Raw genomic sequence first — 25467 nt, 5'->3', positions numbered from 1 at the left:
CTTATCTTGCTTCTCTGTCTCTCAAGCAACATTCCTGACCAGGACGGCACTGCCTGCACACCCTGCTCCTTGCAGATCTGTAAGTCATGCAGAAGTCAGCTCCAGTATGTGTAGGTCTGGGTTTCATTTTCCGTAAGTGACTGTCTTTGTGTTGTGCCATTGGATGACTACTGGAGCTCAAATCCATGAAGCAGTGCTATGAATAGCTCCCAATTTCTTTCAGTGAGTTCTGAAACCTGTTAAAAATAGGGCCTTGCTGAGACTTCATTTTCTCCTCTGTTTTTCATCACAGATCTGACAAAACATGTCTTTGTAAATCCTTTTCAATTTAGAAAGAATTTTGCTTTGCCTCCCTGCTAATATCTGATTTTAAAAATGTATTTCTGAAGTTCAACATGAGGAAGATCTACGAGTCGAATTAGTTGAACTTTCACTGCTTATTTTCATCTTAGCACATGTTAAATTGAATATGTATTTCACATGTTACAGAGCTTATTCATAGTAGGGCCTCAGGGTGATTGTTAATTTTATGTGTCGAGACCAAAAGTCCCCACATAACTGGTCAAACATTTGGATGTTTCTGTAAAGACATCCTTGAGATCACATCGACATTTGAATCAGTAGGCTTTGAGGAAAGATTGCCCTTCCTAATGGGGTGTGTCTCACTGATCAGTGGAAAATCCTAGCAGAAGAAGACTAACCTCCCTGAGCAGGTGGGAGTCTTCTAGCCAATGGTCTCTGAACTCAAACTGAAGCATTAACGCTTCCTGGGTCTCTGGCCTGCTGGTCTACCTTGCAGATTTGAGACTTCCAACTTCCACAATCATGTAATCCACTTCCTTAAGATGATCTCTCTCTCTCTCTCTGTGTACACACACACACACACACACACACACACACACACACACACACACACACACACACACTTCCCTCCTTCTCATGAGGTGGCAAACCTTTGTGCAGGTGTGTCCTACTCACCTTTTCAACTTTTCATCCAAAGACAGTCCTTGAACAGGGAAGATGCACGGCCACATTTGTCGAAATACAATTAGATTCCTCCTTTATCACTTGTATCGTATTCCTATTGTCTTTTCCCATTTTGATCCGAAGTTTTACTTTTATCCAGCTCAATGACAGTAATTCATTAGTCATGTCCTTGATGCAATGAAGTTTTAAAAATTATCTCATGAATCTGTGAGACAGATGGGATTATGCTCAGGGTAAATTTGAAGTCCTGTCCATGTTGTTTCCTCTGTAATCGGTCATCATCTGTGGGGTGTGAGGTCGTGGCTGGGCACGTCGGTGCCAGCGTCTAATGGAATTTAGAATTTATCGGTACGGTGTGCACAGAGGCACCTGGAAGTTAGTCGTGGCATCTGGAGCAGGAGGGGACGTGGACTCTCTGACCTTCCTTTTCAGTTAAAACGGGAAACGCTGAACCAGCCCTGCTTTTTGTGACGTGAAGCTCAGGCCACACCCCTGTTGCTGCTCAAGGTCTCTGAGACCTTCTCCTGGTAAATGAAAGACCTGCGTTGGGAGCACCTTCCTCAGACAAGGAGCAGGGCCTTGGCTGCTCTCCCTGCTGCACTAAAATGCCAGGACTTAACTCCCATCACAGTATTTGCTGGGATGGGTTTGTGTTACTTAAATGGTGACGACGGGCTGGACACGGTCAACCTTGAGAAGGTGGTTTCTGCTGCAGGTTGTAACACATCTGGTCACGAGAGCAGGACTTTTCGTACGTAGTTGTGATGGTGGCGGTGGTGGAATCAATGGCCCTTTATCCACTCTTCTCTGCGTGAGCAGCTGAACACGTACTTGTGTGCAGTGAAGATAAGCATTCGTCAATACGTATGTAGAGTGATGGAGGCCTGAGTATATTTGCCAACGTAACCGTGTGCCGTTTAATCAGTTTGTTCTTGTCCCAAGAACATCTTGCTCCAATTTTTGTGTTTACTCACCTGAACAGAAAATGAATTCAGAAAATGTATAATTTAGGTTATCAGTCAGAGCTCAAGAGACTTCTTCTAGATCCCAGGACGATGAGCTAGGACATTGGAAATATAGGGAACCAGACACCTGACTCGTGTCTCCTTGAGGCAATTCCATCCTGGATCTTAGTCAGTGTGCCCTCCCTGCAGGAGAAGGATTTAGTTTTCAGATAACAGATTTTTTTTTTTTTTTTTTTTTTTTTGTCTTTTTAGGGCCACACCTGTGGCATATGGAGAGTCCCAGGCTAGGGGTGGAATCAGAGCTGTAGCGCCAGCCTACACCACAGCCACAGCAATGCAGGATCTGAGCCGCATCTGTGACCTACACCACAGCTCCCGGCAATGCTGGATCCTTAACCCAGAGCGAGGCCAGGGATCAAACCTGCATCCTCATGGGAACTCCGGAGCCGCAATGGGAACTCCGGGTAACAGAATTTGTTAATGAAAATAGTACACATAGGCACCAGTCTGGCTTTTATAATTTCAAAGGTATTTAAAACCAAACACTTTGTTACAAATGTTTAGTTTATTTCCTCTCCCTTTATTTTTCTTTTTCCTACTTGTTAATTTTACTGATGCACTGAGGTTTTTCCTAACTTTGTCCCAAGGTCTTTCTCCACCTCTCACTTCCCAGTTATTAGGCTGTAGGACTGTCAAGGTCGTCGTGTGTTGTTGTTGCTTCAGCGTTGATGCTGGTGCCTCCTGGTCGCCCTTCATCTACTTCCCCATCTGCCGCTACCTCTTCCCGCCATGGTTTTTCCCCCAATATTTTCAGCAGGTAATATAGTCATACTAAAATATATTTGGTTTCAATTTCCTATTGAATTTTTACTTATTCAAGTCTCTGGTGTTCTATTTTTCTTGCCTCTATTAGGAAAATGGTAGCACAGGAAATAGCCTTTGGAGTCTGACTACTTGGGTGTCAATCTTTGGTCAAGTTGCTTCTAAGTTTGTGGGTCTTAGTGGATAGAGTTGTTGTAAATTCTAGGATTGCTCTTGAAATACAGTCAGGACTTGGATGTATTGGTTACCATTATTGTTTCTCTTGTTTAAAGCCGTTGCTTATCCCAGTTCTTTTTAATAAAACATAGATTTTTGCCTCTGAAAATGATTTAGGTTATTTCACATTTTCCAGTGGTAGTTAATTTGTGATAAACAAAGGGTATGGTGACGTGAAATCATTTTCTTTATTTTACAGTCATATTTTGTGCATACTATTCTGTGTATGCCCAGCACATAATTAATGCTCAAAAAATATTATTATGACTGGGTTGCAATACTAACAGCTGTATTACATTTCATGTAAAGTTAATTTGCCAACAGTGCTTTTTTTCAGTCTTCCTATAAACCATATCAATAGGTATTTTTGGGCTCTGTTTATTTACGTGGAATGTGATATGCTAGACATTTCTGTGTATAATAATAAAAGCCAAGCCTCCCTGAACACTCAGGACTGGCAAGCTTTGTTCTGAGTTCATAGGCAAATTAGAGGCCTCGTAATACCTGTTCTGATTTTTTTTGTTTTGTTTTTAGATTAATATTTTTAATTTTATTACTATTTTTAATAGTTATTTCCCAAATATAATTTTTTTCTTTTTTAAATTTTTTAAATTTTTTAAATTAAAAAAATTTTTTTAATTTAATTTAATTTTTTTTCCGCTGTACAGCATGGGGACCAAGTTACACTTACATGTATACATTTTTTTCCCACCCTTTGTTCTATTGCTATATAAATATCTAGACATAGTTCTCAATGCTACTCAGCAGGATCTCATTGTAAATCCATTCCAAGAGCAATAGTTTGCATCTGATAACCCCAAGCTCCCGATCCCTCCCACGTCCTCCCTCTCCCCCAGGGTAGCCACAAGTCTATTCTCCAAATCCATGATTTTCTTTTCTGTAGAAATGTTCATTTGTGCTGTATATTAGATTCCAGTTATAAGTGATATCATATGGTATTTGTCTTTGTCTTTCTGACTTATTTCACTCAGTATGAGAGTCTTTAGTTCCATCCATGTCTGTATACCAACAATGAAATATGAGAAAAGAAATACAAAATACAGTACCTTTTAAAATTGCACCTCAAAAAATCAAATACCTGAGAATACACCTGATCAAGGAGGTAGAGGACTTATATGCCGAGAACTATAAAACTTTAATCAAAGAAATTAAAGATGTAAAGAAATGGAAAGATATTCCATGTTCATGGATTGGAAAAATCAATATAGTAAAAATGGTCATACTACCCAAAGCAATCTACCCAAAGCAATGCAATCCCTATCAAATTACCCATGACATTTTTCACAGAACGAGAACAAACAATCCAAAAATTTATATGGAACTGCAAAAGACCCAGAATCGCCAAAGCAATCCTGAGGAACAAAAACCAAGCAGGAGGCATTACTCTCCCAGACTTCAAGCAATGTTCTGATTTTTATTTCACACATGAAAAAGCTGACAACAGAGAGGCCAAATGGCTTGACAAGGGCCTATGAATAAAGTGGCAGAGCAGGGCTTCAGGCAAGGCCTGTCTGACTTTGGGTTCTAAGCCTCTAATAATTATTCTCTATTTCCACCAAAGCACAGAGGCTGTGTCCTCAGGGAGCTTCCAGGCCATCCTGACACCATGTTTTAATCTAGTACAAAATCCACTTTTGTAGATATGAGCCTTGGTTTATTTTCTACTTTGGGGCACAAATCTGCTCAGAGTATATAAGGTGCTGAAAGTTTTCCATCTGATAAACTCTTCACTATCTATTATTTTTTGCTATTTTTGTTAATTTAGTATAAGATGTAGACTCTGTTTAAGTTCTAATGGGTTAATTTGGGCAAATTTTTTTTTTAAGTTCAGTGAATGTAATCTTAACCTTTTTTTCAGTCTGCCTTTAGTATGACAGTGCTAGGTCCTCTGAGTTCAGCCCCTTCTCTGAAACAGCTCTTTCATTTGTAGTGAGAATTGATAGGTGTTAATTATCACTGAAAGAGATTAAAGCAAGGAACATTCCATCAAGCAGAATGAATTACTAGGCTGGCATTTAACAGAAAGTTTTTCAGCAGATAAAAAGGGGCCATGAGCATATATGTCTTACTTTTGACATTTAGAGTTCAAGGTAAGTATTATCAAAATAACCTGCCTCGCCCGGTGACCATCCCCCCACTGTCCCCCGGCAGTGTGTGCACCTGTCTTTGCAGGTTTGGGAGTCGGAGTTCTGTCCTGTCCTTACCCTGCAGGGCAGCAAAGAATTGCCCCCCTCGCCTTGCAAGCCTAAGCACGTTCCCCTACACCTAGTGGCTGTTCTCGGACTTTCTCTGCCAAGAAGTACAGTAGTAACTGCTCAATGGTGTAAATAAATATAATTATTTACACCATTAATTACATCCTTTTGTAAGAGAGCAAAGATCTTGGCAGAGAAGGAGTATGTTTTCTGTTTGTCTGTGTCCCAAGCCCCTTGCTCACACAGGTCATTGGGTTTAATGGTTGGAAATGTGTCCCCAGGCCACACGTGAGCTCATGGGATTTCAGCATCTTGTCCCCATCCTGGTCCTGCTGTGCTTTGACGCAAGGATAAGTGTGGTGGTTGATTTTATGGGATTGACCGGCCACAAGACTGGCATTTGAATCAGCAGATGGCCCTCCCCCACGAGGCCGTGCATGGCCCAGTCCCCTGGGGGCCAGGTTAGAACAAAACGCAGAGGAAGGAAGACGGTGCCCTTTTTCTGTCTCACTGCCACTCTGGGACATTGCACTTCTACTCTCCTGCCCTTGGCCTGGGGTTTCAGCACGGGCTCCCCTGGTTCTCAGGCCTTTGGACTCAGACTGAGTTGCTTTTCTGCATCTCCAGCTTGCAGAGGAGAGTCTGAGGCAGCCTCAGCCTCCGTAGTCGTGGGAGCTAATTCCTCCCAGGAAATATGTGTATGTTCTGATTATCTGGAGAATCTGACAGATGCAAGAGATGCTTTAACTCTCTCACTTGTGCTCACTGTGACTTGAGAGAACACACCCCAAATATTTTCCTGCAGAAAATTGACTCAGTTCCTGCCTTTGAGTTAAGCTTTTAGTTCCTGAAATTTCACACGTATCTGAAATGGAAGGATTATTGGATGAAGTACTCAAAGGATGTAAAATGCATCCGACATGATCCTTGTCCTGAAAGGACTTGTAATAAAGTTCCCATGTCACTATGACCAGAGGCTGTCCCCTGACTCAGAGGACTTCTTATGAGGTTGGAGGGGGGAGCAGCCGCAGCTTCAAGGTGAAGGTAATACTTGAACTTGGCAGATGGGAGGGCTTTGGTTCAGTCACACTGACTCATAGGTACCGTGTTCCAGAAAACCAGAAGGCCAGGCCATTCAGGGTACATCTGGGATGATAATGGAGCTCTCCACTGGTGTGGTTTCATTCATAGAAAATGCCAGTATGGAGGGGGGAGTAAAGTGATGCTGTGTCTCAAACTCAGGGGGCCTGGATGCCAGAAAAGGGGCCTTGGTAAAGTCTGGAGGAAGGGGGCGAGTGAATACTTCTGAGCTTTAGACATTTTAATTTAAGAATAGCGTGCCAAACGGATTAGAAACAGAATGAGAGAAAAAAATCAGGTGACAGCATAGCCAGATCCTGGTAACTAATACATTGGTGGCTTGTGGATCCACTGCTTAATTCCATTAAAGTCTTCTGTTCTGATTATTTTTTAAAATGAGGTAGTCGAATTAATTTTCTTTAGAGGTTTAATCTACTTTTAAAATTTCCTTCTTTTGACTGATTACAAATTTGTAAGAACTCGGAGAGTGATATTAATGCAATGAAATCTTGTATATCTTTCACTACCAGGCTCATAAATCATTTGACGGGGAATTATAAAATTTAGGAAAATTATTCATAGCAAATTTATTTTAAGTCACCTGATTTTTTCTAACTCCATTTCTAACATATGGAACTTAGCATTGGAGCATGTTAAAGAGAGAGACTGCTGCATTATCAAAACAATAATGACGCAGTTGTGCAAATTCCAATTTACAGAACATGAAAAGCCATGTCTCCTCAGCCACTGCAAATACTGCTGTTGATGCAGCTACGAATTCGAGCTGCTTTTTTGATGATGGAATTAAGCCCTATCTGCGTTTTGTCATCCTGTTGTTGGTGTACTACTGAACCCTGAGAAGAACACTGCTTGCTCTTATTATCGATTTTAATCAACTTACATGATGCACACAGATTTAGGGGAACAGTTAGACCAGTTTTGGGACGGATAGCGAGGGATGGCTGCAGAATGCAAGTTCTCAGCAGGGTGACATCTGACTATGAAATGGCTTCAGTGCTATGAAACTCCAGTAACACGCCTGAACCTCACCTTACTGCAAAAATGTTCTGCTTGCGGTGAGGAAGAGGCTCTCCGAGGCCGTCAGCAGGCATCTGTCAGCCCCCGCAGCAGGTGGTGCTGCAAACAGTTGTGCACTATTTACATTGTTCAATATCTGGTGCTTCGTGCCTCGTCCCATCTGATCAGTGACTTTATGATAGAAACCTATTAAATCTGCCAAGGTTAAGATTGTAATTAGTTACCTTGAAATATGTGGTAGCCTTTGCCCTCACGATTACTGTGGCTGTGTTGGGTCGTGGGGTTGGTGTACAGGATTCAAAACTCCTGACCACGTTTCTCCGTATGACCGTTTTCAGGATCAGAAGCCTGTGAAGCTGATCTGAGTGTGTTTGTCATCCCCAGGCCCTCTGAGAGAGCTCTCTTGTAACTAACAGAAATGTTCTTGCCCTGGAATTCCCGTCGTGGCTCAGTGGTTAACGAATCCGACTAGGAACCATGAGGTTGCAGGTTCAATCCCTGGCCTTGCTCAGTGGGTTAAGGATCCGGTGTTGCTGTGAGCTGTGGTGTAGGTCGCAGACGTGGCTCAGATCCCGCATTGCTGTGGCTCTGGCATAGGCTGGTGGCTACAGCTCCGATTCGACCCCTAGCCGAGGAACCTCCATATGCCACGGGAGCAGCCCAAGAAATGGCAAAAAGACAAAAAAAAAAAAAAAAAAAAAAAAAAAAAGACTGTTCCTGCCCTAAATTGCAGGTGGTTTTGGGAAGGGGGCATTTAGTTTCATTTTGGGGAAAGGGTTATCTTGTTTAAAACAGCATCGCTGTGTCACTCTGGGCCTACAATGCTTCAGAGGCATATTTACACATGAAAAGATCTCATTTATTACATAATTTGAAATATTTCTCTTTGTTAGTGGCCTTAAAATTTGTTTTATTACCTTCTTTCTGCTTTTTTTTTTTTTTTTGCCTTTTCTTGGGGCTGCATCTGCAGCATATGGAAGTTCCCAGACCAGGGGTCAAATTGGAGCTGTAGCTGCAGGCTTATGCCACAGCCACAGCAACACAGGATCCAAGCTGCATTTGGAATCTACATCAGGCTCACAGCAATGCTGGATCCTTAACCCACTGAGAGGCTAGGGTTTGAACCTGCATCCTCATGGCTACTAGTCAAGTTCGTTAACTGCTGAGCCAAGATGGGAACGCCTGCATTTTTTTTTTTTACTTTTTTTTGGTTCATGTTGGTGTTGAGGTACGTGATATTTTCGTTTATTTTTCAATTAACTGCTTCTTTTACAAAGTATATTTCCTTCTTGAGTTATTTAGTCTTATTTTTATTTCAAAAATTGGGTTGGGGAGAGAATTGGAAAGATCAGCTACCATTTCTGACAGCTGATATTAATCTCAAGATTCACAGCCCAATTTACTGTACAGCAATGATTCATCCAGATGTACCTTGCAATCAGTGCAAATTTAATTAGATTTTACTTCTTTTTTTAGGGGAAAGTAAAGCCTTCTTTGAAGTTCAGTGTGTGAACATGTAGGTGAAACAGAAAGGAGTGAAAAGAGCTTTCTTTTTGTAAACTGAGGTGCAGACGACCTTATTTAAGAGTCTTCCATACAGACAGGAGGGGTTGCAAGGCAAGCACTCATTATTTCTGTTTTTGCATTTTTATATTTATTTCCAAAATATTACCTTTTTTTTCTGGGCCATGAGGCTGCACAGGGCAGACTGTTTACTGTTTTCATGAGACTCACCTCCAAGTGGGTCCACGAGGGAACAGGATGTGACATAAACAAGTGGAAAATAAACACTTGACACCGATGGATGTTATGCGGGGGATTTCGCAATATCAGGAACAAAGGAAAGCTGTGCAGAAGGCTTTTCCGAAGGGCACAGAGCGGCCCTCCAGGCGCCGGGTCAGGGCTTCCTGCGCGGTAGACGCGTGGCCCCAGGGGCCTGTCCCCTTGGCTGTCGTCCCGTGGGGTCTCTTGCTGGGAGGCAGGCCGGGGCTCAGGTAGAGGCAGTAGGGAGGGTGCACAGGTCAGCCGGAGGTGAGCATCGGGCGGTGGGAGGGTGGGGGGCAGCTGAGCCCTGACCCTCCGCGGGAGGGACATCTCGGGTCAGCAGGTGCGCCGCCTCCCCTGTGGCCGCACTGCTCAGCCTTGGCTGACCTTTGCTCCCCTCCTGACCTCTGACCCCTGACCCCAGCCCTGTCTGGCTGGACTCCAGGCTCCTCAGAGCCGTGCTCTTCCGGGCGTGGGGGCCTCTGGGAACGCCCACCCCGTGGACCCACAGCGCTGCCCGCTGCCGGCTCCCTGTGGTCCGGCCACCTGACCCTGCTCGGGGTGGCGGAGGGAGGACCCGCCCCGTGAGGCCGCCGGATACACTTGCGGTTTCCAGCACGTTGTTCCTGACCTCACTTCTAAGGGTTTTCAGAGAACCTCATTTGGACAGAAAGGAGCGAATTCCTGTCCACGAGCGCCATCTTTGCACCTGCCCATGTGGGGCCGGGGACTTGGACGCGACCCTCGGATGTGGACCTGGGACCCCCTTGGCTGTGGACCTGGGACCCCCTCAATGTGGACCTGGGAGCCCTCGGTTCTGGACCCAGGAACCCCTCGGCTCTGGACCCGGGACCCCCGGACGTGGACGGCGGCGCCTCGGCCTCGGCTCAGGTAGGACTCCTCAGGTGGGGGAGGCAGTGGCTTTTGACCCTGAGGGGCTGAGGTAACCCCTCGCGGGGCCCCCTCCCCACCCGGGGTCGGTCAGCGAGGGGGGGCCCTCGATTATGCAGCTGCGAACCCTTATGTCATCATGTAGTACATCCCCTCTAAGTGCTATGGATCGTGGGGGAGGCACTTTTCTGTGCCAACTTGACCCTGTTGACCGGGTCCAGGGCGGCAGGTTCTCTGCGGGGACCAGGCTCGGGGACGGTGGGGCACGGTTGCGGAGGGGTCCTGGGGCTCTGTTGGCAGTACTGTGAGGAGCTGTGGCGCGCAGGCACTGTGTGAGGTGTAGGTGATGTCAGGACGAGGGACGAGTGAGCCGGTTTGCTGACCACGTGGAGGGGGAGCCCGGCCGCCCAGTGCACCTGCTGAGGGCCCCCTCTGGGTGGTGTGCAGAGAGGCCGCTCCCAGACCCCTGGGGACCTCATTTAACTGTGTTCTGCTTGTGAGGCCAGGCGAACCGGATGCCGTGGGCCCAGCGGGGGGTGGGCTGCTCTGGGCCAAGTCCGTGACCCTGTTCCTGCGAACTCACCTTCCTTCTCACTCTCCACACCACTGGTTTCCTTTGGCAGCATTTAACTTCCGAGCCATGGATTTAAAAACACATTAATTTGGAATAAAGCACAAACATTAAAAAATGTAACTCGTGCTGTGACCAACTTTCACTTTATTGTTTATAAACAGTGTATTTTTCTCGGTTTGGAGGGAAAACAAATATAATTATTTCCAATAACATTCAACAAATGATTTAAGGGATAACGTTTTCTCTGATGTCTTAAACCTAAAGGTATAATCTGTCCTGCCAAATTACACCCCCCCCAAAAAAAACACACTAAATTCCAAGGGAAGTAAATTGAAGAATGGACACTTTGTAATAGGAAGAGATTACCAGGTATTGTACAGCCTTAAGAATTTCTGCCTAGCTGATTTCATTAATGAAATGGCAAACTTCCCACACAACACCGTTAGCGATTTTGGCTGGGGGACCCCCAGGAAAGGTAAGTTGTCTTGATAATGTTAAGTTCTTAAGCATCAGAAGCGGGAAGCAATCTTCTCTCCTGCTGGAGCACATTCTCTAACCTCTGCCTTATCAATTTGCAGAAAGAAAATTATCTCAAAGCCGTGTTTGATTGAATTCTAATTAATCAGCTTTCCTTCTGGCTCCCAGGATTAGATAACTAGAGGAGTGAAACTTCATAATCAGGAATTGAGAATGAAGGTTACAGAGGCACAAATTGATGGTTGAAGTATAATGCACACGCTATAAAATGTAGAAGCATACATATGCTTTAATTCTATTAAAGTAAATATTCAAATCATAATTCTTATTATCTTCCTAGAGAACATTAAGTTTATTAAGTTGTCATAGAATTTTCTTCAGGTGGGTTAGGATTTTATTTAGAAGTGAAAATAGGAATTTCTTTCTTAAACTTACAAGTTAAAGGAGTTAATGACTTGAAGTATTTCATATAATCATATAACACACAGTAAGTAGAGCCAAAAGAAGACTCATATTTAGTCTATAGCAATGCAACTTTGGGCAATCAAATTGGCTCTTTGAAATAATCCAGCAGAAGGCATGCTTTTCTTCCGTTTCTGATGGCATCATAGTTTCTCATCAGAGGTGGTCACAACTTCACTTGACTGTTTTTTAAAACCTTTTTTTTTTAATTTTTAAAACTACTTATACTTGCTTTTATATATTTTCAGCGTAAAAACCACCAAATTTGAGCATGGTTTATTAAACTGACATTTTTTTCCCACCTATGATAACCTTATTTTGGTTCATAGTGTGTACATATTCGTCATTTACTTTTGTTTCTAACATTGTGTTTTCTGATATTTGCTTTAGAGAATTGAGTTTAATAACATCTCGTGGTAAAGTCTTCAGCCTAAATTTTTTTCATCCAGTTTGGATGAGATATAATTGGTGTCCAGTGCTGTGTTATGTTGAAAGTGCACAACATTGTGATCTAACTGACAAACGTCATGAAGTGATGGCCACAGTAATTTTAGTGAACACCCATTATCTCATATGGTTACAAAGTAAGAGAACAAGAATTTTTGCTCCTATACCTGCCTTTGCAAAAATACTAAAAGAAAATCCTTATACTGAAAATAAATGACCTCATAAAGTAATTTGAATACATTAAAAAAATCAAAGAGTAAGATTGATGTTAAAGTGATTGTGTAATTAAACACCGGTGTAATTGCAGATTTAGTCTCTTGTTTGTTTTCACCTAATGTTTATAGTTGTATTATTGGGCATATAACATGTGAAAATGTAACGATTTGACACAACAGCACAAGGATGTGTTTGACAAGAAAGCTATATTAGAGTAAGGACGCAACACTAGAAAATAATGTGAATCCACAGGAAAATAATTAATATTACAAAGTCTAAAAACATATATTTGCTTTCCTTCACTCTCTCAACTTATTTAAAATAAATAAAAACATACAAAGTATGTTATAACAATGTATTTTGGCATTTGTAACATAGCTAGATGTAGTATTATATTATAAAAAATAGTAAAAAAAATGGATGTGAGTTATATAACTGTTCCTTCTTTCTTTTTTTTTCCCAGTTTTTTGGTAATATTATATATAATCACTGGATTTGGTCAGTATATATCTAAAACAGATTTTGATATGTTCACATGTGCATTGTTAGCCTTAAATGAACCACTAAGAAAATAACTAAAAAATGTAGTGAAAACATATTTGAAGGATTTAAAACTTTATTGTGAAAATATTTACTCAATAAAAAATAAAAAAGGAAGAACAGATGACTATAAGATGAAATATATAGAAAACCAAAGTATAATGGCAAATATAAGTCCAACTATATCAGTGATGACTTAGAGGTGAACTCAGTAATCAAATCCAAAGACATGTATTTTCAGATTGGTAAGAAAATCCACTTGTGTACTGTCTACAGGAAATACAATTTGGATTCAAAGCAAATATTGAAAGTGAAAGGATGGAAAAAGTTATATTGTCGTTTTAATAAATGGAATGGCTATACTATTATCAGACAACATGAGCTTTAAAACTAACCTATTTTAGTTTAGAGGTAAAGAGGGATTTTTTAAAAATAATTTTAAAATGTTAATCTATCCAAAATATATAACAACCTAATAACTGAGGTTCAAAATTCATGAAGCAAAAATCGACAGGACTGGAAGGAAAAATACATGATTCAAAAGATTTCAGCTTCTCATCAGAAACTATCTTCAGTAATTCAGAGAACATCTGGAAGATCAATAAGGAGGGAGAAACCTTAAAAACACTATAAACCACCTAAACTTAATAAACACCTATAGAATATTCCACCCTAAACAACAGCAGGACACTCATTTTTTCAAATGCCCTTGGGACATTCTCCACAATAGACAATATGTAAGCTATAGAACCAGTTTTAACAAATTGAAAGACACTGAAATCAAAATATGTTGTTAAATCACAGTAGAATGAAATTAAAAATTGGTGTCAGAAGGAAAACAGAAAAATGCACAAATATGTGGAGATTAAACAAGACCCTCCTGAATAACCAATTGGCCAAAGAATAAATCACAGTGAAAGTACTTTGAAATGAATGAAAATGAACACACAATATATTGAAGCATGCAGCTAAAGCAGTTTAGACAAATTTATAGATTAAAATCCTATATTAAAAATAGTTCTAGGAGTTCCTGTTGTGGTTCAGTGGTTAACAAACCCGACGACTAATAACCATGAGGTTGGGGGTTCAATCCCTGGCCTCGCTCAGTGGGTTCAGGATCCACCTTTGCTGTGAGCTGTGATGTAGGTTGCAGACATGGATCGGATCCTGAGTTGGTGTGGCTGTGGCATAAGCCGGCGGCAACAGCTCCCATTAGATCCCTAGCCTGCAAACCTCCATTATGCCACGGGTGCAGCCCTAAAAACACACACACAAAAAAGTTCTAAAACAAGTAACCTAGTCTATCCTATTTAAAAAAACAAAAACAAAAACAAACAAAGAAAAACAAACAAAAAAAGGAAAAACAAACAAACACAAAGTAAGCATAAAGGAAAAGAAAGGAATAAGAAATATCAGAGCAAAAAATAATAATATAGAAAAGACAGCAATAGTGAACCTAAATGTAGATTCTCTGAAAACTTAAAAAACTGAGAAAATGTTTTTATGAATATGACCAAACAAAAGTGAGAGAGGCTTTAGATGACTAAAATCAGAAATGAAAGGAAGACATCAATACTGATCTTACATATTAAGAAGAATTATGAAGGAATACTATGTTCAACTGTATACAAATAGATTAATTATATGGAATGGATACATACTTAGAAATACCTTGATTTAAGGAAGTCAGAAGCTGACTCAAGAAGAAATAAAAATTCCAAATAGGCATATAATCAGTAAATAGATTGAACCATTAATTTAGAAACTTTCCACAAAGTAAAGCCCAAACACATTTCACTTGTGAATTCTACCAAACATTTTTAAAAATTAGTAAAATTTTTTAAAAACAGAATCTTTCCAAAGCATAAGAGAATGGAACACATTTTACTGTATTCTATGAACCCAGTATTACCCTGATATGAAAAACAAATGGGATCATTACAATAAAAAAATTAGAGAACACTATCTTTTATAAATACAGACTAAAAATATCCTTAGTTAAATACTGCTAAACTGCATCCAGCAACCTATTTTATGGTTATGTATTATGAACATATGAGATTTATCTCAAGAATACGAGGTTGGTTTAACATATGAAAATCAAAGTAATACACCATGTAAACAGAATAATAGCGTAGAACTGCATGATCATAAATATATGCACAGAAAAAGCATATGACAAAAGCCACCACCCTCTCATGATGAAACACTCAGCAAATAAAAAATAGAAGGTAACTTCCTCAACCTGATAAAGGGCATCTACGCAAAACCCACAGGTAACAGAATTTAATAGCCAAAATCTGGATGCTTTCCCCTAAGATTAGAAACAAAATAAGAATGTGTGCTCTTGCCGCTTCTAGTCAGGGTTATACTGGAGCATCTGTCAAGGGTAAATAGGACCAAAAAAAGAAAGAAAGAAAAGGAGAAATACAACTATTTGCAAATGATACACTCTTTTATAATGAAAATTATCATAAATACACAAAACATTATTAGAACTAATGAATGATTCAATGAAGCTGTAATATAAAAATTATCAATTGAATTTCTGTATTATATAGTGAAAAACCTGAGGATTTAACTTATAACAGCAACAAAAGGAGTACAAGACATATAATCTGAAAACTGCAAAATGCTGTGGAAATAAAATAAAGACTTTAGCAATGCAACATCATGTCATGCTCATGGGTTTCAACACAATGTTTTAAAGATGTGGTATTTCCCTTATTGGCCTAAAGAGTCCATGCAACCTCTAGTGAAGCCCAGGCTGGTTATTAATTAATTAATTTATATATTTGTATAAATAGACAAGGTAATCTGAAAATTGGTATAGAAATACAAAGGATCCAGAATTTCAAAAAAATACTGAAAAAGAAAAGCGAAGTTGGAGGACTCACAATTTCTGATTTCATAAGTTACTGCAAAACTATAGTAATCAAAACAGTATGGTATTGACATAAAGATAGACACATAGAGATTAATGAAATATAATTGAGAATCCAGAAATAAACATTTGCAGTTATGGTCAAGCTACTTTTAACTTACACCAAAGCAATTTAATGGGGAAGGAAGAGTTTTGTTAGCAATGCTGAGGCAACTTGTTATCCATGTGCAAAAAAAATGAAATTTGACTCCTTCTCCACACAATACACAAAAATTACCTCAAACTGTATCACAGACCTAAATATAATGCCTAATCAAATACATCTCTTAGAAAAATATTTAAGAAAATCTTCATAATTGAGGCTTATGTGAAGTTTTCTTAGATATGAAAAAGAAGCTCAAGCAACAAAAGTAGATAAATTACATTTCATCAAAATAAAAATCTTGTGTGTTCAAAAGACATCATTTAAAGACTCAAAATACAACCTACAGAATTGGAGCACATATTGGCAAATTATATATTTGATAATGGACTTATATCCAGAATATGTAAGGAACTTTCAAAATTCAGTGATAAAAACACAATGGTCTTATTAAAAATTAGTAAAGAATTTGAAGAGACTATCCTCCAAAGAAGATACAGAAATGATCAATTAGCACACAGAAAGATTCTCACCATGTTTTTCAACTTGAGAGATGCAAAAACCACAATTAGATGCTTCTTCATACCCACTAGGATGGCTGTGATCAGAAAGGTAATAATGAGTGTGGCAAGCCTGTGGTCAAATTGGAGCCTTTGTATTGCTGGTGAGGTGGTAAATTGGTGCAGCCACATTTGAACTATCTGGCAGTTGCTCAGAATGTTAAACATTCACCATTTGGTCCAGAAATTTTACTCCTAGGGGATATACGGAAGAGAAATGGAAACATATGTCCACCTAAAAATGTATGCAAATGCTTACAGTGTTATTCATAATAGCCAAAGGCAAAACAACCCAAATACCCTTAGTTGATGAAGCGAAAACAAGCTGTGTGTATCTATAAAATGGAAGAATATTTGATGATAAAATAATGGAGTATGGAGTTCCCGTCGTGGCGCAGTGGTTAACGAATCCGACGAGGAACCATGAGGTTGCGGGTTCGGTCCCTGCCCTTGCTCAGTGGGTTAACGATCCGTCGTTGCCGTGAGCTGTGGTGTAGGTTGCAGACGCGGCTCGGATCCCTCGTTGCTGTGGCTCTGGCGTAGGCCGGAGGCTACAGCTCCGATTCGACCGCTAGCCTGGGAACCTCCATATGCCGAGGGAGCGGCCCTAGAAATGGCAAAAAGACAAAAAAAAAAAAAAATGGAGTAATAATACATGCTGCAAATAACAAATGTTGAAAACCTTATACTAAGTGAAATAATGTAGTCACAAAAGGATGCATATGTTAGGATCCCATTTCTATATAATGTCCAGAATAGGCAAATTTACAGAAACAGAAAGTAGATTAGTATTTGCCAGGGAATAGGGCAGGGGAAAATGGGAAGTGATTGCTAATAGGTGTTGTTTTCTTTTTGGCTTGATTAAATGCTCTAAAATTAGATAGTGGTGATGTTTGCACAACTCTATAAATATTATAAACAAATAAAATGTAAAGTTTAAGTGGGGAGTATTATGATATGTGAATTATCTCTCATTAGAGCTGCTAAAAATAATGTCTTAAAGGAGAATTCTCCCATTTTTTTCTCCTATTGCTCTCCTCTAATATTATGCCTCCTAGCAGCATGTAGTCCTAAGCCAGAACAGAATTTGAATAACCCTAAAATTTAGACATATGATATCTGTATTCATGGAGTTACCCAGTGTAGATTTCCAAATATTTAAGGAGGAGAACTTTCAAATTCCATCATTGTAGTAGTTTTCAAACTATGAGTGTAAGAAAATAAGGAATTTTCAGAAGTGCTGTCATGTTGTAGTGTTGGTCAGGGTATGGGGGTGGAAGAGGCAAGAGAGTTGAGATGAGGAAGGACTACAGTGACTGACCCTGCTCTCAGCATCCACACACCAACCACAGCATCCTGACTCTTGGGGATTTTATGGATCAGGATTTGACATATTCCAATTCTGCCACCACTTCCAGTGGGTTTTATCCACACCACCAAGCAATTCTCCAATTCTCAGTGCGCACTGACCAGATATCTCCCATATTTAACTCCATTTTGACACTATCCGCTTGGAGAGCGTCAGATCCCATGGGCTAAGGGCTCAGTTCCACAAGACTGCTCCTCTCCCCTTTGGATGCTAATGGAAAGTCCAGGCTGTCACCTGTGCTTCTGACCAACTGACCATAAATCAGGGGTTTTCACAACCCCCTTTTTGGGTTCAACTGATTTGCTAGAACTTCTCACAGAGGTCAGGAGACCAGTTAACTTACCAGGTTACCTGGTTACTGTAGACAGATATAACTTGGGAGTACACAGATGGAAGTAATGTTATCACAGGGCAGTGGGAAGGGGCACAGAGCTTCCACGCACTGTGGGTAATTGCCACCTGGTCACCATCCTGGACGTCCAGTGAACCACATCCTCCAGGATGCTCACAGAGGTTTGATCACATGAGCATGATTGTTAAACATTTGGCCATTGGTAGTTGACCTCTCCAGAGGTCAGGTGGATGGGACTGAAAGTTCCAGCCATCTAGTCACATGATGATTCTCAGGGCAACTGGGTCCCATCCTCAGGTGCTGTCTCAATGTAAATTCAGGTGTGGTTGAAAGGGTTTGTTAGAAATATCACGACACCTTTATTGCTCTTTTCGCTTAAGAAATTCCAAAGGTTTAGAGAGCTCTGAGCCAGAAAAGGGGACAAAGAGCAAACACATATTTATTATTATAAATCAAAATATTGCAACATAATTTTTATTTGGGAGATATTTTTATTTCAAGTATATTTTTTATTTTATATTTCAAGTTTGAAACCAACATTTTGTTACATGGGATTTTCTACCTAGATATCCACAAGATTTGAACCTCATTAATTTTTAACATTAATTGAAGTATCTAACAGTCGATCTATTTGCTTGAGACACCTCATAGGAAATCCTGATGGTAAAAGTCTTAAGTGCACACAGAGAGCCGTAGAAAACTAGTCAACTGGCAACAAACTCCCACATGTTTGCACTGCCAGATGGGAAGTGTTGGAAGAAACTTTAAATTGGCTTTTATGATAGTGCCTACCATCAGCAGAAAGGGGAATTCTAAGTACATTGTTCTGATTAAAACACTTTGCTATCCCTGTAGGTTAAAAGTGGGTTTCATCTTTTAATGGACCTCTTGAGGACAATTAGCTTTTATGTAGTACCTTAACCATTAATTTATAGACATAATTCAAAGTGTAATGCTAAAAATTTATTCTTAGTAAATAAAAAGCCCAGAGAAATAATAAAATCAGCTTTTTGGTAATGCAGCCAGTGGTGTCCATATTATGATTTTGTGTTTCTCACTTTCTTGGCTGGAGCTTAAATACATATAGACATTGAGAGTTTGAAAGCAGAGTGTTATTTCTGCAAGAGTATGTTGTCCATATGCAAATCTGGCATGCTCTAAATCTCTTCCTTTGTGAAGAAAAAACTAGCCATTGTATGTATGCACGTGTGTATGTAAGTATGCATTTGAAATTATTCTATCTTTAAGAAGGTTGAGGAGAATACATGAAGGTCTCTTCATCCTAAGTGAGAATAGCACTTTTCTGTGGGCTCTCCATTGAGAAGGCGGTATTGGTTATCAAGTGGGTGAAATGGCAGAGGAACCATCCTCTTCCTATTGAAAATAACCTTGAATTCTTACATATGCAAACGTGTGTGGAACCACTGCTCTGTCCTTTTATACTCTCTTCATGTTATGATGTAGGATTCTGGTCCCCTGGGGTATTCATAACCCATGGTAGTCTTTTCAGTGCTTTACATTACTATGAATGTGTGGATGAAGACATGGAGACAGAGACATCTACCTATGTATGTGAGCATAGGCAGATACAGATCAAATTTTTTCATGGTATAAACATAGTCGGTTTCAACAGTATAAATGGGGCATGTGAAAAAATAAATTCTTCTTTTCTATTGTCTATCTAATATTAAGTATAATTCTCAAGATCACTTTTCTTACTAAGGAGTGTTATAAAGAGTTGTGCATTGAATTAGAATAACCCAATGAAATAACATTATATCAAAGTTGAAAAACAGTTAAAGCTTATCTAATAAAATCCCCTCATTTTTGAATAAATATACTCATTTTTCCCTCTGAACCTAGAGGACACCCCTTGTAATGACATGAGAGATGATAGGGTTTATGATGGAAAAGTCAGAAGTGGGAGCGAGTGAGGGAGTTAGAGGAGGGATCAAAGGTAGTTTATTAAAATCATACTGGACATATCCTGACTTCATTTAGAATCATCCCAGATCTTAAGAAGCAGTAAAGCACACTTTACTACCTCAAAGCCTTGTAGATCTTTCCATTAGTAGGTGTTAGTGCTAGAAAAAAAATGTAGTAATTGCCTATCAGTATCACCACATCATTTAAATATGAATATTGAAGTCCAATAACAGGGTGATCTGTATTTGGTTTTTGTTTTAAGATGAAAGAATCCAGAGATTGAGATACATCAATTGAAAGGGAGATAGGAATGAAATAAGAGCAGAGGAAATAATAGATTGATGAGCTTTCAAATTTCCAGAGTCTAATGAAGAGTTCAATTTTGGAGTAAACAAGGCCATTCAACATAGTGGAAGATAGAAAATTAGAAAAGGAAGGATGGATGTGGTTCTCTGTATACTTGTTGGACTGGGGTTAAATATTAAGGATATCATTTATATTTTATTTATTTATTTGTTTGTTTTTATTTTTACTTTTATTTAGGGCTACACCTGTGGCATATGGAGGTTCCCAGGCTAGGGGTCAAATCAGAGCTGCAGCTGCAGGCCTATGCCATGGCCACAGCAACACGGGATCTGAGCCACCTCTTCGACCTACACCATAGCTCACTGGAACACCAGATCCTTAACCTACAGAGCGATGCCAGGGATCGAATCCACATTCTTTTGGTACTAGTTGGATTCTTAACCTACTGAGCCACAATGAGAACTCCAAGGATATTGTTTTTAGATGGCTCTTTTTAAAGTAAAATTGGATGTAAGATAATTTTTCTGAGAATAAATCTGGCCACAGGGTTATAAACAAGAAGAAAGGAGATGGTGCTGATGGAGAAGGACTAGTGGGCAGAGTTGAGAGCCCAGTGGGTTTGGAAACCATAAAGGAACGATGGCCTCAGTGTGCGGCCGTGTGCTTTTTCTCCGGCAGCTTCAGCAGTTCAGGGATATGCTTGTTTGTCCAGCTGAGTTTCTCCCTCACCCAACACTGACACACTGTCTGGTCAGTGTAAACGAATAGTGCATCCAAAATGACCCAGATACTGACCGAAGGTACTGTGATCTGCACTCAGTGAAGGATGCCCCAGCTGGGCCCTGCGCCCTCAGATGTCACTCACAGCTGCTCAGTGGCCCTCTGCTGCTCGCTGCTACTCCAGGGCTTCCATTCAGCTTCTGAGATCTCATGATCACGATACTTCCTCCCTAAAGCTCTATGGTTTTCCTAGGCACCAATGCCTGTTTCTATAAACAACCACATTTCCTGGCCTTTGTTGAATCCACAAATTCACGCTGACAGGAAGTATATACGGGGAAAAATGTGTCAACTCTCAATTTTAAGAGGAAAAAAAGGCCTTAGAAATTCAAAAGAGTAACAATACTGGAAAATATATATTATTCAAATAGTTTAATGTTTCAATTCTCGTGTTTTTGTCTTGTTTTTACCAATTGAGAAAACAAGCCACTTAGCCCTTTTCATGTATTTCATCTTATTTCCCAAAATTATTCATTAAACTAAATGAAATAGATGGATGTGGTTACTATTTTACAACAACTGCTTTATATCCTCCAGGTGATAAGATTTTTCAAGGGAATAGGAGCATGTCAAATTACCTGCAGTATTAAAAATCTTGGAAATGAGGATTTTGCTGCTCATTATTCTTGTATAAATGTATCAAGGTGAAACAGTAAAGCAGAAGTCGTATGTTTTCTTTTCCTCCCCAGCGTTTGATGAAACATTCTCTAAAGAAAGAGCACTTCATTCTTTATGTCCTTGTCCTTCTCCTTCCCTTCAGTTCTAATTTTATCTACGAGTCTCATGTTGCACGTTGGAGAATTACTTTGTTACTCTGATGCTTGGAAATAATAGCAAAACTTAAAACACAGAATATACTTTCTAAAACAATAGAGCCCCTGCTAATAAATAGACTGCAGTATTTCTTAAAATGCTAACCATTCAAAAAATACAATTATTTGAAGAAATGATAATGAAAATATTTATTAAAATTTGTCCCTGGAAATGATCTATTGCCAGTACTTTCACTGATCAATACTATCAGAAAGGTCATAGTTTTAAAAACTAGCTTTTCTCATAACCCTTGAATTTTATTATATAGCACTTTGGTATTTGTAGGGACTAATGAGAGTTTCTTCCTCTCTGATTTAAATTTGCAGGTGGAAAATGTTGCCTTGGGGTGGATTAGCAAGGGGATCCTGCTGTGTAGCACAGGGAACTCTGTCTAATCAATTATGATAGAACAGGTAATGTGAGAAAAAAAGAATGTATACATGTATGTGTAACTGGGCCACCATGCTGTACAGTAGAAAAAAATATTTATATAAATAAATGATAAAAAAAATAAAAATACATTTGCAGACGGCGTGTTCCATTGTGGCTCAGCAGGTTAAGAACCTGACTAGTATCACTCAGTGGGCTAAGGATCTGGCGTTGCCATGAGCTGTGGTGTAGGTCGCAGATGCAGCTCAGATTCCACATTGCTGTGGCTGTGGTGTAGGCCGGCAGCTGTGGCTCAGACTTGACTCCTATCCTGGGAACTTCCATATGCCATGGGTGTGGCCCTAAAAAAAGATAAAAAAAATTTTTCTTTAAATAAATTTGCAAATGGAAGTCAATTTTGTATACTTTGTAGATTGACAATGCTAAAATAATTGTATCTACTATTTTATCCAGTGTACATATACTGAGAGGCACATCTGAAATATAATTAGCTTTTTTAATGGCCATCTTCTTTGAGCTATTTACTCAGTTTATGACTTGAGAATATAAAATCGAACTTGTATTTACCTGAACCAGGCACACGTGTGAGTCCATGGCGCTGTTCTCTCTATAAACTGACACTGTGGAATGAGACTCTACATGTTTTATTTAAATTCAAATCTAATTTTATATATATTATAAAATAAGTCCAAGCCTAATTCTTGATTGTTCCTTTCAAACCTTCTCTTTTGCATTTAAAAATCTTGTGTCCGCTTTTCCAGTTGTTGAAATCAACATCTTTTTTTTACTCTCCTGTTTTTCATTTACTAAGAGAACATCTCTCCTCTCCAAATATGTCCGGATCCACCCATGTCACACCCCCTCTGCTGTTGCTGTTTTGTCCAAGTGAACTCGGTCTTTTGCCTGGATTATAATCTGTTTTGAGGCTGGATTCTCATCTTGGCTGTGTCCACCTCTCTCTCTTCTCAACATGACAGCCAAAGTGATTTTATCAAAATAAAGTCAAATCACGTCTGATCAGTATCTTTCATCCGCTTTCTGCCCACATACATACAAGCCCTGCTTCTCCCTGTGGCCTGTGATGGGTCTGGCCGCTCCCCCTCACGCTTGGCGCACAGCCACCGCTGGCATCACACCCGTGCCCCCAGAGCCGGCCTGGCCCTTGCTGTTCTGTCCACGCGGTCTGCAGGGCTCCCTCCTGACCGGCTCAAATGCTGCTTCTCTGAGATGGATGCTTGCCCCGCCCCCACGCTGCTTCCTTAGTCCCATTTTGTGCTTTATTTTTCTCCAGAGCACTTGGCATCAGCTGGCACACTAAACACACCAAATCATGTGCTTAATTTTATTTGCCTTCCCCACTAGAATATATTCTCTGAAAGAACCAGGATGATTTTTTTCCTGTTTTTTTTTTTTTTTTTTTCCTGCTGTGTCTCCAGTGCCTAGATCAGTTCCGGCCTTAATAAATACAGTTGAATGGATCAATTAATTGTAATGGTATTAACATGCAGCCATTCCATACTACAAGCCAAGTAAAATTGTTGTCCACTGTGGCTGGGACCAGTCTGTTCATTCATGGAACATTCTTTTCATTCAGTGCTGACCTTAGAAACCAGCTCTGTGCCAAGTCAGTCCCCACATCCTCATCCTCTTTTCATATTTCAAGCTCCTTCATCTGCTTCTGTTCTTGCCTCTTGCGTTTATGTTGAAGTGATGGATTGCCTAGACCAGGCTTTGAATATCCACAGAAAGGGTTTTCAGCCTTCCTCTCACTTCCATTATTCCCAGTACAGATTTTGAGCCCACATGTCATCAGCTGTTTTCCTAAAAATCTATCAACTCCAATTCCTCCAAGTTTTTAAATAACAGAGACAGTGAAAGTTTGTGCGACCTCAAAAGACGCTTGCTCCTCCCTGTTACCGGGGATGTCTGCCTTTCTCAGGATGTGTCTGAGCCCTGCCTGCCCTTATCCCTCCACGTTCCTCTTCAGCTCTGACAGCACCAGGCGCCTTACATTTTTGTGAAAAGAAAGAAACTTCTGTGTTGAGCCTGACCTGAGAAAAGCTGGCCCATGAGGCAAATACCACAGACTGGTTACTTCCGTAAGTTTTGGCTCCAAAAAACTGAACCTGTTCTCTCTTCTGCCCCAAAGCCACATAAATGAATGCGCAGCCAGAGACGGTGCTTTATGACTACAGTCAGCAATCGCAGCTTCCTGCTGGTCATTTAGTGTCCATCATTCCATTCCTGTGCGTCAGCTATAGGTTTGAGACAGAAGTTACCCTCCGTGTGCGTGGCACACACATCTGTTTATTTTTGCTGACTGGGGAATGGTTTCACCATGTCTGAACCTTTGGCCTTTGAAAGCATCAGAGTACAGCAGCCAAGTGGTGCAGGTGTCAAAGCTGGTTTTTTTCATTTTCTTTCCAGACACCATATCATCTAATTTCGTGGACACCTCTCCCTGGCTCACATTCCTCCCGGGCACCAGAAGCTCTCAGGGGTCTGTGGGTTTTTACCTCCTCTGTGCACACAGACAGGCCTCCTTCTGCATGTTTAGGGTGGGATGGGAGGTGGGGAGCTGTAAAGCCAGAGGCGGTTCCCCTGGTCTAACCTGTGAACCCATGATCGCCTGTGGAGGGCATGGGGCAGGGTCCCCTCTCAGTGTCAGAAAGCAGCATCCTGTGACAGGTGGCTTGTTCAAGGTTAAACAGCTATCTGCAGTAAAAGTTACAGTTTGTAAAGTCATTTCACAAATACCAGTTGATTTGATTTATGTAACCTCCGTATGACACAGGCAGGGGACCTGAACTTGGTTTTGTAGATAAAAGCATTCAGCTCAGAGGAATTAAGCGCTTGCCAGAGTGACACAGGCAATCAAGCCAGGATTCAGACCAAGAGCTGAGGTTTGGGGCCCCAGGGCCCGTGCTTCCTCCAGTTGGTACCTCATTTCTCACCATGCTTGTCATGAATTTGCACCTCCAACTCCAGACATTTTGTTATAATGAAAAATTCTGTTGCTGAATAATACTCTGGAAACTAAGAGGAAACAAGTGCAAATTGAAGTGATGAGATTAAATCATTTAGGAAAGTGAGACATCAAAAAATAGACACTTTTTAAAAGACCTAACTTCAGATATTTTCGTCCTCCTCTAAATACAGGAACATGATGTTATTACTGTTTAGCCCTCAGGACAGTGTACTGTGTTTCTTTTTTCCTTTGTCAGCATTGTCTCCCTAACCATAATGTGGC

General features: G+C 40.4%; 1 protein-coding gene across 12 annotated transcripts in view; it reads left to right on the top strand.

Annotated features, from left to right (window-relative positions):
* SNTG1 (syntrophin gamma 1) overlaps positions 1-25467 on the top strand; it is a 449457-nt gene that overhangs the window by 50090 nt on the left and 373900 nt on the right. For 3 of the 12 annotated variants that reach the window (XM_085021223.1, XM_085021220.1, XM_085021219.1), the window contains one exon: positions 9732-9979. The exons of 8 other annotated variants lie outside the window; for them this stretch is intronic. The gene's annotated coding sequence lies outside the window, so the exon portion shown is untranslated. Of the gene's footprint in view, positions 1-8800; positions 8942-9731; positions 9980-25467 lie in introns of all 12 variants that reach the window. One more of the 12 variants, XM_085021221.1, reaches the window with a different exon arrangement.

Source organism: Sus scrofa, chromosome 4 (assembly GCF_054392235.1).
Source record: "Sus scrofa isolate SSC_HxYL_T2T_F1_AM1 chromosome 4, Sscrofa_HxYL_maternal_Yorkshire_Landrace_v2.0, whole genome shotgun sequence".
In the NCBI taxonomy this organism is placed as follows: Eukaryota; Metazoa; Chordata; class Mammalia; order Artiodactyla; family Suidae; genus Sus; species Sus scrofa.
This window is presented reverse-complemented; position numbering and strand designations above follow the sequence as displayed.